Source organism: Chrysochloris asiatica, unplaced genomic scaffold (assembly GCF_000296735.1).
Source record: "Chrysochloris asiatica unplaced genomic scaffold, ChrAsi1.0 scaffold00313, whole genome shotgun sequence".
In the NCBI taxonomy this organism is placed as follows: Eukaryota; Metazoa; Chordata; class Mammalia; order Afrosoricida; family Chrysochloridae; genus Chrysochloris; species Chrysochloris asiatica.
This window is the reverse complement of record NW_006408831.1, coordinates 715,195-726,289: the sequence shown is the minus strand read 5'-3', so window position 1 is coordinate 726,289 and position 11,095 is coordinate 715,195. Positions and strand designations below refer to the sequence as shown.

The 11,095-nt window shown below is 41.6% G+C and overlaps 1 pseudogene; it reads right to left on the bottom strand.

Annotated features, from left to right (window-relative positions):
* Window positions 1-5,110: 5,110 nt before the first annotated feature.
* LOC102815308 lies at window positions 5,111-6,262 on the bottom strand (annotated as a pseudogene).
* Between the last annotated feature and the right edge of the window lie 4,833 nt (window positions 6,263-11,095).

Here is an 11,095-nt window from a genome sequence, read left to right as displayed (position 1 = left end):
CTGCCTCTTCCTGGGTAACGTAGGTAGAAAAAGCTCCCACCTCCAGGAAAAGTGAGTGATCAAAAGGACCAAAAGCAGAATAAATATAAAAGCAGAGACAAAAACCTCCACTGTGAAACAAAAATAAAACTGTGGCTGACTGGCCAGTCACCTTGCTACACAGGCAGTGTGTGTGCACCATAGAAGCCGCCATCAGTGTGTGGGGGTGTCTGCTCACTCAGGCCCCTCTTCTAGTCACCACCATAGAGGTGCATAGATAGATAATGAGAAGTTAATGGGAGAAAGATTATCTACTATTTTTGTCTCTGAAGGTCAGTTAGGTATCTGTGTGTGCACAGCATAATTCTCAAGATAGCTACGTCCTTTTATGTTGGGTTTTACAGATTGTTCATATGGTTTGTCTGTCAGGCCTCACAGGCCTGCTTTTTTCTTGCTAGATAGGCCAGAGAAAAGGGTCCCACACAAGATAATTTTTGGACTGCAACCCAGAGGCTGATGTCATAAGCAACCACCAAAGAATTTGCCCTTGGGTCCAATAGGGATCATTCTCTCTGTACCATGGGAAAACTGTGGGCTCAACGCTGGACTTTTTTTGGGGGGGTGCACACCTACTCGCCTAAAGGCGTCCAGGCTGGGCAAAGAAGGCGCAACAGGGAAGAGGAGGAAAAAATGTGTAGAATTCCCCCCACCCCTCCTTTTGCAAATGTCACTGCATGGCTTTTAGTGCCAGTTCCCTATGCAGGTCTGGCTGTAGCCCCGCCCTCTGAACTCCACCTGGGTGGGGTAGCTGCAGAGGGAGTCCCATGTCTCGAGTGATTCCTAAATCACAGTATTTTTCTTTATACCATGATTTTTCCACTGGGGTGTGCAGGAAAATAACACCCTACACCTTATGCTAGATCCAGCGCTCTGGTGCTGTTCCATGAAAGAAGTTTCTCTGGGTTTTTAGTCTCTCCCTCACGGATCCTGTCCTACCTGACTCTACCTCAGCCACCACCAGAACCGAAAGCCAATCTATGGTATTTTTAATCGTCTCCTCTAACACCATAACTCAAATTCATCAGTTCTTCTATGGTCTTCTTTATTCACCATCCAACTTTCACATGTAGATGAGGTTATTGAAAATATCATGGCTTGGGTCAGGAGCACCTTAGTCCTCAACCTGACCTCTAGAAGCCTAGGAATTGCTTATGCTCCAGAAACACTGACACGAAGAACCTTAGGGATCCTACCCCAAGAAGGACTGAGATTATGGAGGGAGTTGCTTGTTTCTTTTTTTCATTTTGTTTTTCTGCCAGTCAGGAGAAATAAGATTTTGGCAGCAGAAATTACATTATCATAGAAAACAAATCAAGTGATGCCTAAACTTTTGTTTGGGACTGAGATTCATGCCCTGTGTCACCATCCCTGCTCCCCTGAGTCAGTCCAGTGAGGAGGAGATAAAAGTCTGTGTTCTTGCTCTGACCTGGCATTTAGCTAGACTTGGGCCCTCTGTCCTGGACCCAAGAAGAGGTAGCCTTGCACATGAGCCATTGTGCCTTCTGTTCCACTTCAGTAACCATATAGTAAAAACCATTCTAAGTAGATAGCATTCAGTAAATATTGTTTCATTTTTCCAGACTTTAAACTGCAGAGGGATGTCATAAAATCACCTTCAGAGATACGTAATGTGCTTGTAAGGCCAAGAAAACAAGAGCAGAATCCTGAAAGTAAAGTTCTAATTAAACATTGCAGAGCACTGTTGTTACTGCCTTGTAATTGTGATGAATAGTATGGTTTTGTTTTTAAGCAGCACCTAATCTTTAAAATGACTCTGCTAAAAAAAAAAACAACTCACATTTTTTTCCATAATATGTCCACTGTGAATATTAAATTGACTAAACATTCATAAGAAGGATCATAAATCAGACCCAAGAGAGTCTACTGCACTGGATAAGTAGGTGGGAGGGAGATGTTACCAATATTGAAAACACACTAAAATTGTGATTAAAATACCAGATACAATCCCAGGCAAGTCTCTTAGGAACACTCAAACCATTGAAAATAAAATGGAAAAAAAGTGATTACCCACAGGCATCAGCATCTAATTTAATTATTTAATGAACATTACAAGACTTGAATGCTATTACCAATGTTTCTATTCTTCCACATACGTCCACTGATAAAAGAAAATTGGTTGGGTTTTTTTGGTTACTAAAGTGGCCTTCAGAAGTTGGACACTCTGAGAGATGACAAACAGGCAACATCTTATTCTTCTTGCTTACAAGTCAATTTCTGGCAGGTTTTGACAGGTCATAAACACACATGAAATGTTAAACCTAGTGACTTGTTAGATGCTTTCCTTCAAATTGAAAAACATTTTTAAAATAAATTTTCCTTATGTCTCCTTTTTTCCATGTTCTCAACTCTTACATTCTAGGGCACTTCACAAGCTGACATGTAATAACAGTTGAAAACCAAATGCTGAAGTACCTCATGAATCCAGACCCTGCTCTTAGAGCATTTACAAGAGTGGGGAAGCTTATCTTGGCATCCTCACTGGTTGCCATTAAGTTGACCCCCGACTCATAGTGACATTATGTGTGTCAGAGCACAACTGTTCTCCATAGTCTTTCAATGGCCGATTTTTCAGAAGTAGATCACCAGGCTGACAAGAGGACTTGAGCTTCCAATTTTTCAGTAAGAAGCCTAGCGTATTAACTGTTTGCACCACCCAGAAACTCCTTAGCATGCTTGTTTTTGTTGTCTACTGCCTTCAAATCATTTCCAAACCATAGCAACCCTGTTTAGGGTTTCCAAGGAGCAGTTGAACCACCAACCTTGTTCTTCTTGTTGTTAGGTGCCATTGAGTCAGTACCGACCCATAGCGACCTTATGCACAGCAGAACAGAACAAAACACTGCCCGATACTGGACCAGCCTCACTACTGTTGCCACGCTTGAGTCCACCGATGTTCTTATGGACAAGCAAATGAATACCGTAAACAAGATGATTAAGAATCGAGTTCACCTTACCCGGTCAGGAGGCCAAGCCCCTGAGGGCCCAAGCGTTGTTGACCGTCCAAACCATAGGCTCTGAGGATCAGACTCTAGCTACCTAGTAGACATAGCAAACTGTCCCTCATCTGATTATTCAGTAATGCTTGTTAGTAATCTCATACATGAGCCCTGGATATCCACAGACAAATGTAAAAACCTTCCCTAAAAGCCGAGACTGTAAATTCCAATAAGCCAAAAAAAAAAAAAAAAGCTAAAGAGGATAGAGAGAAACACTGTAAACTGATGATATATGGCGGGGATAATAATCAATGTAATGAAACAAGCTATATGAATGGTTGAATGTGAAGCTGATGATGTGCCCTGTAAACTTTCACTCAATACAAAATAAAAACATTTAATTAAAAAAAAAAATCGAGTTCACCTTAATTAAGAGACTTTTTGATGTATGTTAGATATCCACAAGCAATTTATTACATTTGAAGTTATCCTTGTTTGGGTCTTTTTGTTAGAACACTAACATTTGTTAGATCTGGAAAGAGTTTCAGCTCTTGGTTTCCAGTACATCATTTTTTCATGGTTCTCGCTTTCTGGCTATCTTTTCTTAACTTTTGTAGGTTCTTCTTCCTTGCCTAACTGCTTAAATGATGAAGTTACTTAGGATTCTATCCCATGGACCTCTTCTTTTCTTGCTCTACACAAACTCACTGGGCATATCAACCTCAGAGGTTCTATATTCTACAGTTAATGCTTAAGTCTATGTCTCTAGCCCCAACCTCTTCTTTGAACCCACTCATGTGTATATTGTATCATCCTTGATCCCTCTCTCCCTCACTTGTCATCAGCCTAAACATCAGTTTAACCATCTACTCTGTCTCTTCCCACCGTCACCAACTTATTCCTGCCATCATTATTTCTTGCCTGGCTTTCTATAACAATCTCTTAACTGGTAAATCTGCTTCCAATCCATTCTCTTCATGAGTCCAGAGAGATCTTTCTAGAGGACAAATCTAAACATATCATTCCTGTGCTGAAATTCCTTTACCCTCAGGATAAAGTGCAAACTCCATGTAGGCTGATGAATGCCTGCATGATGGAGACCACCCTCACCTCCCTGCATAATCTCCCTCTTCCCTTGCACACCAGATTGAATGCATTGTTTGCATTTGCTATTCCTTTGACCAAGAACATCCTTTCACCTGACTCCTACTTTCTCTTGGATCAATAAGCCATTTTCTAGAGAAGTCTTCACCTTCCCGGGCAAGCTTTCTCTACCTTCCCAAGACTGCATAAGATACCTCTCCTGTGTGCTCCTGTAGTACTTAGTACTTCCCATAGCATAGCAGTTAACACACCATATTGCATTCACTAGTTCGCAAGTCAGTTTACACCAATGAGCTCTAAGCACTTTCAAGGACAGATATGTCCCCAGTCCTCATTTCCTTCTAGATGCTCAGTAAATATTTGAAGGATGGAGGAATGCAGTTGCCTCAAAGATCGGTTTCTCAGTTTCCTGATTCTAAATTCTGAACAAGGGGAAATCTCATTATCCCAGCTTGAGTTGTTTTCCACCCCAGATCCAACGAGCTGAGTCAGGAGCTGTCAGAACGAGCAGGAATCTCTTAGAAAGGAGAGTGAAAAAGAAAAAAATGGGTAGCATGCCTACCAGAATTGCACAATGTCCTGCACTGAAACAATAAAACTGTGTTTTATGAGATCATCCACTACATATGTCTTACTAATTTAGATACATACTCTCATTAGTCCATTACGAAGAGCTAAAACTGTACTTTTTTTTTTTAAGGATTTAATTTTTTTCTCTGTTTTTCACTTTAGCCTTGCATACATTCAAAGTAATCTTTAAAACTATATTCCTTATACTTGCTGGCATGGAATGATTCAGTATATAAAATCTTTTAATACAACAATGTGCAATTGAATATAATCAGTATCTCTTTTAATTAAATAAATGTACATATATTTCAGTAAAATCACTAGACTTTTCATTTTGAGGTTTGTTTTCTTTTTGAAACAAAGTTTTCTAAAGTTGACCATGAAAGCACCACTGAAGAGCTAATAATAAGTCTACATGAGTTTTTCTGTAACTGATGGACTTAAAACTTGATCCACTGATTTGCCCCACGGATTTCAAACGGTGGGCTGGTACTGTAGATATGATGACCGAATTCTTCCAAAGGTGGTTCGTGATCAGGTACAGCAAAGTGGGCCACATCCTCAACTTCTTTCTTTACTTTACCTTCAAGTTCCTTGAATTCATCCACACTCGCAAGCTCGTTATTTACCATTCTATCTTTGAGAAGCATAATAGGGTCACTCTTTCTTCTGACATCCTGAGTTTCTTCTTGGGAATGATAACTAACTCCAGGATCACTCATACTGTGTCCGTGATAATGGTAAGTCCGGAGCTCCATCAGTATGGGCCTGTTTCCAGATCTACAATAGTTGGTAGACAACTTTGTTGCTTCCTGGACACACAGAACATGCATTCCATCTACGCTTAGTCCAGGAATAAAATTGCCCCTCTTGTAATAATCTGTGTTTGCTGCTGCTCTCTTAACAGATGTTCCCATTCCATAGTGGAATTATTCCCGCAGATGAAAATATAAGGCAATTTCCACAAAGCTGCCATATTGTAAACTTCAAATAGCTGATCCTGATTAGCAGCGATGTCACCATATAAAGTTAAACAGATCTCGCTTTTTTCCCTATATACTTAGAGGCCGGAGCAATACCAGCTCCCAGTGGCACCTGAGCTCCAACAGTACCATTGCCGCCATAGAAATTCTTGTCATACATATGCATGAACCCACCTTTTCCTTTAGCACAACTTCCTCTTTATCCTGTAAATTCTGCAAGAAGGGCTCGGACAGAAATCCCGAGAGTAAAGCATATGCCATGAGCCCGATAGGATGAGATGACATGATCCGTAGGCCTTACACCTGCCTCAAGCCCGACACAACACAAGTGACAGAAACCACGAATAAACTTCTGCTAAACAGCTGATCTGCCTTTCATTCCATTCGGGGAACAGTCTGCTTCAGTCAGTAGTATTTGAGGCCATCGTCTCTGGTGAGTTCTGTTGTAGCAGGAGGGCCCTTTTCCAAACGATAAAGATCACATTGCTTAATTTCAAATGTAGCCTGTTTTGAATAGTTACAGGATCCCGTCAGTACTTTGCTGGTCGGTTTCTGGTCAGCTACACCTGACAGCACACGAAAGACCACTGCTGCGAGCATCTTCTTCATGGAGAGTGGAAGGTGGAGGCGACAACTCCCACAGGTCCAAACCATTGAGCGGATGCCGTTTTCAGGTGCCGGAACGCCCACGTGGCGCCACAACCCAGCGCGATGGAGATGAAGGTGATGTAATGCACAGCGATCCGCCAGGTCGGGATTAACGTCTACTACTCCTGTGTCCTTTTGTCCTACTGTTGTTCCTTGCATGTTGCTGTGATGCTGGAAACTCTGGCACCAGTATTTCAAATACCAGCAGGGTCACTTGTGATGGACAGATTTCAGCAGCGCTGCCAGACTAAATTAACACAGAATGAATTAGCAAACTTGAACAGACCTTGCAGTGTGCAATCCCATGCTCATCATTCATCATACAGCACCAACAGGGCTACTCTTGATTTATTTTGGGGGGTGGGGAGAGGTGGTAGTGGGGACGCAAGAGACCTTACATCTCATTGACCAGTCAAATGTTGAATCCAGGCTAGGTAGGAGGTTCATCTCTCCTTGGTGGTGGTGATAGTGGTGGTGGTGTGCTGTAGAGTGGGTTCCACTCATAGCCACCTTGTATAGGGTTTCTGAGGCTGTAAATCTTTATGGGAGCAGAAATCTCTTTGTTAGATATCTTGATACCTTCCAAACTTAAAATGCCAAACTCTGTACTTTAATTTTAACACACAAAATAAATATTATATAATCACTACTTACTCAATATTATCTATCATTCACTCATCCAACCACCCATTCAGAAATATTACCAAGTGCCTATTCTGTGCTAAGCTCTATGCTAGGCACTGAGTAGACAATGGAAAATAAACAAAATTCCTTTTCAAAAAAAAAAAAAATTCCTTTTCTCAGGGCATTTATTGTCTTAGTGAGGAAGAAAGATTTTTTTTAAAAGAACTACAAGAATCTGTAATTAACAATTATGAAATTTATTGTGTAAAGAAAGAGTAGGGCACTATAAGAAACAATAATTGGGGGGGGATGGGATTTAGATTTGGGACTCAAGGAAGGCCTCTTGGAAAAGAAATTACATTTAAGCTAATACCTAACTTCTCTGCAGAGCGAGACTGGGTTTGGGGACTCAGTGGAGGTGAAGAGGACAAGAGAAGAAATCAAGATAAGTAAATCATTGTTATGATCATCTTAGCAAAAGAGTAGGGTTTAAGCAACTGTGGTAGAAAGAGGTAGATGGATTCAGGATATTTCTGGAAATGGAATCGATTTCACATCTAATAGAATGAATGTAGGGGTGAATCTGAGTGAGGTATCAAGAATGACAGTTGACATAGAAGTTAAACACATGAACTCTGAAGTCAGAGCATTTGAGTTAAGTCCCAGTTCCATCATTAGTAAGCTGTGTGATTTGGGGCAAATTACATAGCCTCTCTTTGCCTTGATTTCCTCATTTATAAAGTGATAATAATAGTAGTTACCTCATAGGTTTGTTGTCAGGATTAAGCATGTTAATAATAAAGTATTTCAAACAGTTCTTGACATGTTAGTGGATCTTCTTTCAAACTAAGAAAGGAGGGTGAACTTCCAGGTCTTCAGCTTGAGCAATGGCATGAATCAGGTGACATTTGTAGGGATGTGAGAGACTAGTAGAAGTAGAGATTTTGGTGGAGTGAGGATCAGAGTTCAGCTTTCAATACAAGTTTGAGATTGCTAAAATGGTTTGGACACCTCTCTTTGGACAGGATTCTGATCTCAGAAGAGATACTTGAGCTGGAGATGACATTATATGAGACCTCAAAATATAACCAATATTTTGAAGTTCCGAGAATGGAGAAGACAAATACAGGAAGGTGTGCAGAGTGAACAGAAATCAGGCTCAAGGACTGAGTCCTGAGATTTCTCAAAGTTAAGTAGACAAGGAGAAACTAATATGTTTTGTGGTGTATAGAGCTATTACATGAATACATATTATTACACAAGCTGAAATAGGAACACCTAGTATAATTTAAAGGAGCTCTAGTGGTAGCGCAGTGGTTACAAATCAGGCTGCAAACCTCAAGGTCAGCAGTTCGAAACTACCAGCTGTTCTGCAGGAGAAAGATGGGGCTTTTGCTCCTGTAAAGATTTACAGCCTTGGAAACCCTATACAGGGTCGCTATGAGTCAGAACCGACTCCACAGCACATAACAACAACAAGTATAACTAAGCAGTCCTGGCATGGCGCTGTATGGGAAGCACTGAACTGTAAATGGCAAGGTCAGCAATTCAAACCCATCAGCCACTCCTCGGAAACCCTATACAGGGTCACTACGAGTCAGAACCAACTCAACGACACTGGACAACAAAAGTACAATTTGAGAGGAGTGCCGTGGTACTGTAGGGTAAGTATGGATTGCTAACCACCAGCTGCTCAATAGGAGAAAGATGAGACTTTCTACTGCCATACAGATTTACAGCCACAGCAACCCTATACAGAGCCACTATGAGTGGGACTGACTTGACAGCACCTAACAACTACAACAAAGTGTAACTTGAATATAAGGTATACTGAAACAAATAGCAGCTCTTTTATTTCTATTTTAATGGGACTTTACAAAATCTGATTCTTAACCAAAAATCAAAACACATTGCCTTCAAATCAAATCCAACTCATAGTAACCCTGAGGAGACAGTAGAACTGCCTCACAGTGTTTCCAAAGCTGTAAATCTTTTTCTTTTTTTAAAAAAAGCTTTTATTGTGAATCGAGTGATCGTTTACATGGGAGAACATGGGTTTTACACTCATGTTTTGCTTCATTGCAATGATTACAATCCCCTCCATACATCATTCAACACTGTTTGCTTCTATTCCCTCTGTTTTTTGGTTGTTTTTTTTTAGATATACACAAAAACACTTAGGAATATATAATCATTTAAACAACCAAAGGGCACATTCTGCAAGCTTGTCTCTGGGCTGCCAGCAAACAGAAAGGCTGTAATTCTTTATGGAAGCAGATTGTCACATCTTTCTTCCCTGGAGAGGCTTTTAGATTCAAAAGACTGATTTTGGTCAGCAGCCAAATACTGCATGACTAGGGCTCCTAATTCTTTGCTTCTTGTTGTTGTTGTAGTTGATAGGTGCCATCGAGTTAGTTCAGACACATAGTAACCTAATGTAAAACAGAACAAAACACTGACTTGTCCTGTGCCATTCTCACAGTTGTTAGATTTGAGCCCTTTGCTGCTGCCACTGTGCCAATCCATCCCGTTGGGGGTCTTTCTCTTTCTTACTGATCATCCACTTATCAAGCATGATATCTTTCTCCAGGGACTCCTGACATGTCCAAAGTACCTCAGATGAAATCTTGCCATCCTGGTTTCTAGGGAGCATTCTAAGATTGTACTTTTTCCAACACAGATTTGCTTGTTCTTCTGGAAGTTCATGGTACTTTTTTTATATGTAAGTTTTTATTGTGAGGTTTACATGGAAAAATATCAGTTTTACATTCATCCTATCATATTTCGTTTCATTGCAATGATTACAGTCCCCTCCATGCGTCATCAAATAACCAAAGGGTACACCCCACAGGCCTGCCTCCAGCTGTTAGCACACAGCCCCTTTCCCTCCCTGAATTCAGTGTCCCCAGCTGCTCCATCTGTCCAAGTCATCCTCTCTGTCTCCATCCCTGGTGTCTCTGCCTCTCTGGGTAGGGTCCCGCTCTCTGCTCTTCTCACTTGATGGTCCCAGGGACCTCCACTCTTGGGTTGCAAAATCAATCACTCTCCTCCTTTTGTTACAAAACATCTACCTTTATATTTCTTTCCCTCACAGTCAGTCCTGATGGCAATTCTTGACTATTGTACCTCAAGAGTCTTATCCCCATTTCTTTTTGCCAGCCTGGTCCCAACAGATTAGAAATCATTTAGTGGTGATTCTATCTTCCCCCGCCCCGTCTGGAACTAGGCTCCGTCTTGAAAGCTTGTAAACCAGTCACTTCTTGCCTTCATAGGCACCCCCATTTTGGGTAGCCAATGTCTAAATTGCCCATCCCTGTCAACTCTGTGTACCGAGGGGGTGGGAGTCATCCTCGCTGTAAAGGTTTGTTCCATTTTTTGAGCTACTACATCCATAAGTATAGGTAAAGTTCATCAAATTGTAGCAGGTTACTCTCCCCTGACCCCTTCTTTCTTCTTCTAGTCAAGTTCTGATCACCCATCCATCTGCAAGTAAGGGTGTTCGTGTGCATTTCCCCTCACTTCATATCAACTGGGCACTTCACTCTCTGCTCTTGTCCTCTGGGGCCGTGTCACTGCCTCTGGGCCCAGGAGTCCCCTGGTCTTGCCATATTGCTGGCCATCCAGGTCTCCACCCAGGTTCACAGGGGTCTATTGAATGTGGTCAGACTTAGCTCACAATTTCATTGCTGTTATTTCCCCCTCTTGCCCTTATCGGTGATCAATGTGGTCACCAGCCAGACCACCTGCCTGCTCATGTATTCCCCTTGAGTCTCAGTCTTACAAGGGAGTTTGCTCTGAGGCGTCTCGACCACTTGCCTTGATGGCTCCTGGGTGAACAGCTTACTTGTTCTTGTAAGTAATCAATCAGACTGCCGTTATTGTTTCGGATTTTTCCTGCCGGTCTTTCTTTCACAAAGTATCTTCTGTTCTTCTGGCCACTCCAGGCTGGTCTAATCATCCTTTCCAGTGGAAAGGTAGGAAAATCGTCCTACCTCAGACAATTCTGGTTGTGGTTCTGGATTCCCCCTATGGTCTTACGTAATGTAAAGGCTCCACAGGAAGCCTCTTTCACTGGGCAACTTCTAGCCCCCTTTAAGGTATCCAATCAGTTGTTGGCTGAAGACAGACTTATAAATTGTCTGTAGTAATGTTTCTGGCTATTCCTTTCTC